Source organism: Octopus sinensis, linkage group LG5 (genome assembly GCF_006345805.1).
Source record: "Octopus sinensis linkage group LG5, ASM634580v1, whole genome shotgun sequence".
In the NCBI taxonomy this organism is placed as follows: Eukaryota; Metazoa; Mollusca; class Cephalopoda; order Octopoda; family Octopodidae; genus Octopus; species Octopus sinensis.
In genome coordinates this window covers 50620584-50626889 of record NC_043001.1, presented here as the reverse complement: position 1 = coordinate 50626889, position 6306 = coordinate 50620584, and the positions used below count along the sequence as shown (strand labels likewise).

At 37.9% G+C, this 6306-nt stretch overlaps 1 long non-coding RNA gene across 1 annotated transcript; it reads right to left on the bottom strand.

The window, feature by feature from the left end:
* Window positions 1-884: 884 nt before the first annotated feature.
* On the bottom strand, window positions 885-3008 carry LOC118763674. Its single transcript, XR_004999438.1, has 3 exons — window positions 2880-3008; window positions 1503-1740; window positions 885-1142 (listed from the first exon to the last, which is right to left on the bottom strand). It is a non-coding gene; the product is annotated as an uncharacterized LOC118763674 (long non-coding RNA).
* Between the last annotated feature and the right edge of the window lie 3298 nt (window positions 3009-6306).

Here is a 6306-nt window from a genome sequence, read left to right as displayed (position 1 = left end):
CCCTAACCCTAACCCCTTAAAGCTAAAACCAGTACAAACACACAAACGATGTCATGAATAACAGTGACAAACAAAATATACACCGCCAATAGTTGTTGACAAACAACAGCCGTAATTTTATTCAGCTGAATACATATCATTGATTGGTTGAAATTACAGAAATACGACAACTTTAACAAAAAAATAGCTTCCAAAATACAGAATTTTCTCAACAACACTAAGAGTAAAAGATGTTTTATGTGACACATTCTACCAGTGTCTGCAGTTTGAAAGTCTTTAGTTACAAAAAATTATTTTTTAAATCTGTAAGTCAAAATGTAAAGATCCAAAAAATTTTTAAAGGGTGGTTGGGAGGGGGGCGGGCAGAACTTGCCCAGTTTTCCTTTTTATTTTTTCCGTTTTCATGTTTATTATTTTCTTTGTTTTATTGAGGGTTGAACAATTTTTTTAGTTGGTGGAGATGACCAAAGGTACCGATATTTTTCCTTTTGACCGACAGATTTTAAAAATAATTTTTTGTAACTAAACACTTTCAAACTTTGGACACTAGTAGAATGTGTCATATAAAAAACATCTTTTACTCTTAGCGTTTTTGAGAAAAGCTTATATTTAGGAAGTTATTTCACGTTAAAGATGTAGTATTTCGGTAATTTCAACCAATCAATGACGTGTATTCAGCTGAATAAAATTACTGCTGTTGTTTGTCAACAAGAACTTCCGGGGGTGTATATTTCGTTTGTCACCGTTATTTATGACAACCCTAACCCTAAAACCAGTACAAACGCACGAACGATATAAATTACAGTGACAAACGAAAAATACACTGCCTATAGTTGTTGACAAACAACAGCAGTAATTTTATTCAGCTGAATACACGTCATTGATTGGTTGAAATTACCAAAATACTACATCTTTAACGTGAAATAACTTCCTAAATATAAGCTTTTCTCAAAAACGCTAAGAGTGGAAGATATTTTATATGACACATTCTGTCGGTCAAAAGTTAAAGATCTGCCCAATTTTTTAATGGGAGTGAGATAACCAAAAAGTACCGGATTTTTTTATGTTTCCTAAGTACTGTAGTCGATCTGTTCGACTAAACACTTCAAGTCGGTGCCCCTCCCAAAACCGCAATCCAATGACTGAAACAAGTAAAACAGAAAAGAGTAATAAAGGAAGTGTACATATAATTCAATGCGTCCATACACATGCACGTACATATATCATTCAAGACAGCAAAAAAACTTTACGTCAAACTTCAAAATAGTGGAGTGAAACTATTCCTTCATCTGAAAACTAACAAGAAGCAGTGGATTGCAAAATTGTGTAGGGCGTAGACAGGAAATATTAGCAATACTAATTTATATCGGAAACGATATATATATAATGAATATAATAAAAGTTGACAATTTTTTATCTTGTATTTATTTCGTAAACAAATAATACAATATTACATAAGCATTGTATAAGCATTCTATAATGTTTCTTTTCTGGAAACTCACCGCGTACTGGCAGCTGATGGCTCGCGGATCACCACTTTAAGTAGGACTGGTGAAGGGCATCTAATGAAATGCTTGCGGCTTTTATGTTCTCAATTCAAATTCCTCCAATATCAGCTTCAACTTTCCTACTTTTGGAGTTGATATAATAAAATCGAGTACCACTGATTTAACAGCGATGTAAAGACCTTTTAAAATTTTCTCCAACCATTCAAAGTGTTAACTTCCTTATAAATAAGTTCTATAGGAAAAGAAAAGCAAATGAATACGATTTTTGTCATCAGCATACAAAATTGCATCAGAAATACATTAAAAAAAATATTCTGACGAAAACTGTAAATACTTCAAGTGGCTGGGAGAATTTTAATGAGATCCTTACATCTAGCAACCTAGACGCGAATGGAATTATAATACAAAATTCACAGAACGACTAGCAGCCTCAGGAACTATATAATTTAATCCAAGCTTTGCGCTTGATTGGAATCAGACATCAATTTCAAACGTATAGGTCCCACGAACATGGAGAAGCTCCCGAGTCAGTAAAAAAAAAATCTAAGCTTGAGATAGTCATCAAAATATTACATTAAATATTAGGGTTAGATATCTTCAGATATCTGTCGTAACTATTGTATATTTTCACTTGCCATGCAACAAGAAAAATAAAAACGTACATACAATAAGAACTAGGAAGACATAATATGTATAAACTCACTGATTGGTTGTAACAAAATACAAAGGAGTGGGTCACCTTGTGAAAGCAATTCAAACACTTATTATTTCCATTAAATTCCAAGCCGTCTGTTGTCACACCTCCCTCACTCTCTCTGTAGCTTTATCTAAAAGATTTTTATTGAAGTATAACACGTATGTATACAATACATATATAATACAAAACCACGTTTTTTTCTCATTTTTTTTTTGTCTTTTGTATTCAATAAGTATATACGGATCTTTTCGGTTTGAACGACAATTTTTTCTTCAATTTCAACCAATCACTGACGTCCATTGAGGTAAACAACATTCTGTGCCGTATAAATATGTCCCTCGTTTAAGAAACAGATTGGGTTTATTTACATTTGTGAAGAAAAGAAGATACCCTTCCCCCACCCCTAACCTTAAAATAGATTGAAATGCAATAGATCGATACTAGGGTCATAATTATGGGTGACAATTTCATATGACACCACTAGAAAAAGCTGCCGTTCAAACCGAAAAGATCCGTATATACACATACGTATTATATATGTAATGAAATTTGTAATTTAAAATACAAATCCAAAACCGAAGAAAACAAACATGAGCGAAGAAAGAAAGAAAAGATATCAATTCAACACCAATTGCTTCCACTAGTCGCACACTATAAGGTTCAACAGAACTTACTGAAGCATGCCAACAATCACGCGGCATAAATCGCGGCCGATTGCTAAGGTGTTGGAACAGCCAAACTCCGTCTCTGGTATCGCTTGACACCTAGGTAAGGCGAGGTGCCAGCGATGACAAGAACGTCGCCGTTAGCGGCCCAAACATCTCAAACGGAAGAAATGGTTCACTGACAAGTCCCGATACTTATACTGTGTGTGTGCGTCCCATAAACAAATTGATTTAACCACTTTAAGAGTCTGTGTAATACTGGTAAGCAATGACAGACTGAGAATGATTCATAAATAATACTTCTTATACATAACGAGAAAAGAAAGAAGAAACTAACAAGAAGGAAAACGAATACAAATACACTTAAATACTCTTTACTCTCTTTTACTTGTTTCAGTCGTTTGACTGTGGCCATGCTGGAGCACCGCCTTTAGTCGAGCAAATCGACCCCAGGACTTATTCTTTGGAAGCCTAGTACTTATTCTACTGGGCTCTTTTGCCGCACCGCTAAGTTACGGGGACGTAAACACACCAGCATCAGTTGTCAAGCGATGTTGGGGGGACAAACACATGCATATATATACATATACATATATACGACGGGCTTCTTTCAGTTTCCGTCTGCCAAATCCACTCACAAGGCTTTGGTTGGCCCGAGGCTATAGTAGAAGACACTTGCCCAAAATACCACACAGTGGGACTGAACCCAGAACCATGTGGTTCGTAACCAAGCCACTTACCACACATCCACTACTAGGCCTGTTTTCGATTTTAAATCTTTTTGTAGATTCCATTAATAATTAGCGAATTCCTGAAAATAAATTTCACCTTCAACCTTATCTCTTACATGTTTCAGTCATTGGACTGCTGCTGTATTGGTGCTCTGCCTTGAATGGTTTTAGCCAAAGGGATTGACCCTAATATTTATATTTTTTAAAGTCTGGTACTTATTCTATCAGTTTCTTTTACCAAAGAGCTAACTTACGGGGATGTAAACAAACCAACACCAGTTGTCGAGTTGTGTGCTTGAGTGTGGAACAAACACAAGCACAAAGACTCTCTCTTTCACACACACACACACACACACACACACATGAAGGCCTGTCACACAGTTTCTAGCTATCAATTTCACTCACAAGGCTCTGGTTGGCCTGGGGCCAGGGGCGGACTGAGCCACCAGTCAATCGGGCACTGCCCAAGGGCCCAGAGCTCTGGCAGGCTTGCACTCTACATATTAACTCTACTGATATCAATGCTAAGAGGCCTAGTAAACAGTTATGCCTGAGGGCCCTTAATACTCTCAGTCTGCCCCTGCCTGGCACTATATCAGAAGACATTTATTCCAAGATGTCGTGCAGTAGGCCTGAACCTGAAACTACATAGTTGCAAAGTAAGCTTCTTAACCACACAGCCATGCCTTGACCTTATTAACTTTTTAAAACTCATTTTAAAATGTCCTGTCTCAGACCAGCAATTTTCGCATTGAAAAAAATTATATTGTATAAATTCAGTATTATTTTTTTCAATTAATCCAAATATACATATATCACCGTGATCACCGTGACCGACCAGGCTATCAGATGTTGTTACACATCGCTGGTCACAATGCGTTCGCATTGTTTTAGCCTTCGAATGACGCCACCCCGCTGGCTAAGCGAGCAGGCCAACGGAAGAAAGAGTGAGAGAAAGAGTACAGCAAGGATCACCACCCCCTGCCGGAGCCTCGTGGAGCTTTTAGATGTTTTCGCTCAATAAACACACACAATGCCCGGTCTGGGAATCGAAACCGCAATCCTACAACCGCGAGTCTGCTGCCCTAACCACTGGGCCATTGCGCCTCCACCATATACATATATATATTGGATGGGGTGGGGTGATGATGATAGTGGCCTAATGCAGTTTCCTATATACAGATCTGCCAAAGGGCAAGCAAGTAAAGTGACAAGGATGGTGCAGTCAGCATAGGTGGCAGGGAGATGAGATGAGAAAGAGCAAGAGAGAGGGCTATTAGTGATGGGTGAGGAGTGGGTTGAGCAATAGGTAGATGGAAGGTGGAGACAAGGATCTAAGGTAAGGGAGCAGCATACCCTTAATATGGTTATGAAGTAAACTTCTTAACCCTTTGTCACCAAATTTATTTTGAAATGCTCTGTGTTTCTTTCAATTAATTTTAAATATAACAAAGAATTTAGTAAAATAACTTAGTTATCATTAAGCTAATGTTAGGAACATAAATTGTGACTAAGGTTTGGTGGAAGATTTTAATTCCAAACTTATAAAAACAAGACATTTGTACTCAAAGCCAGAGCCGGTTTTAGCCAGCTCAACATCAAGAATAAGCTGGTAATGAAAACAATTTTCAAAGGCCACTAGAGTTGCTCAAGTATTTTAAATTAAGTACAAGTTTTATCATCATCATCATTTAGCGTCCGCTTTCCATGCTAGCATGGGTTGGACGGTTCAACTGGGGTCTGGGAAGCCAGAAGGCTGCACCAGGCCCTGTTTGATCTAGCAATGTTTCTATGGCTGGATGCCCTTCCTAACGCCAACCACTCCGTGAGTGTAGTGGGTGCTTTTTATGTGCCACTGGCACAGTTGCCAGACGGGGCTGGCAAACGGCCACGGTCAGATGGTGCATTTTACGTGCCACCGGCACGGGGGCCAGGCGACACGGGTAACGGCCATGATCGGATGGTGCCTTTCATGTGCCACCGGCACGAAGGCCCGTCAGGGTGGCGCTAGCAACAGCCACGTTTGGATGGTTTGCTTATGTGCCACCGGCACTGGTATCACAGCTACAATTTCCATTGATGTTTATAATATATTATGTAGATATAATATTATCACCTGTCCATAACCAAAGAAAAGTTTCCATTCTAGGGCAAAAGGTTAGAGTGTTGGTTTAAATATAAAAGTAGCATTGATAAACAGCAAACATGAATAGAACTGATAAGATTAAACAAGTATGAACTTGAGTATGAAAGTGTATACATATCTTTTTTGTGTTTGTGTGTATATATAGGTAACTGTGTGCTGAAATCTGTAAGATGATTTCTCAGATAATTATAGAAGGGTTTTAAGTGCACAGTTATCTATACACTTATATGCATACGTGCGCACACACACACATACACACATTATTGTTTATTTACATTTCATGAAGGGTCAGGGTCATGTCCAGTAAGTTCATTGCAGAGAAAGTCCACCATACAAATTTTTTGACATAATTTTTCAACTTCAATTTTTCTCTAGTTTTTTTTTCTTATTTTCAATAAAATAGGTCTTAGCAATTAATGTTGAGATACTATGGTTATATTTTCTCGGTAAACTTTCCTCACAGTCAACTTTCTTCATGGGGAATTGATGGTGGTGAACGTCTGCTATGATGAATTGATGGCAGTGAAATTACGTGTAATCATGAAGGGTTACATCAATC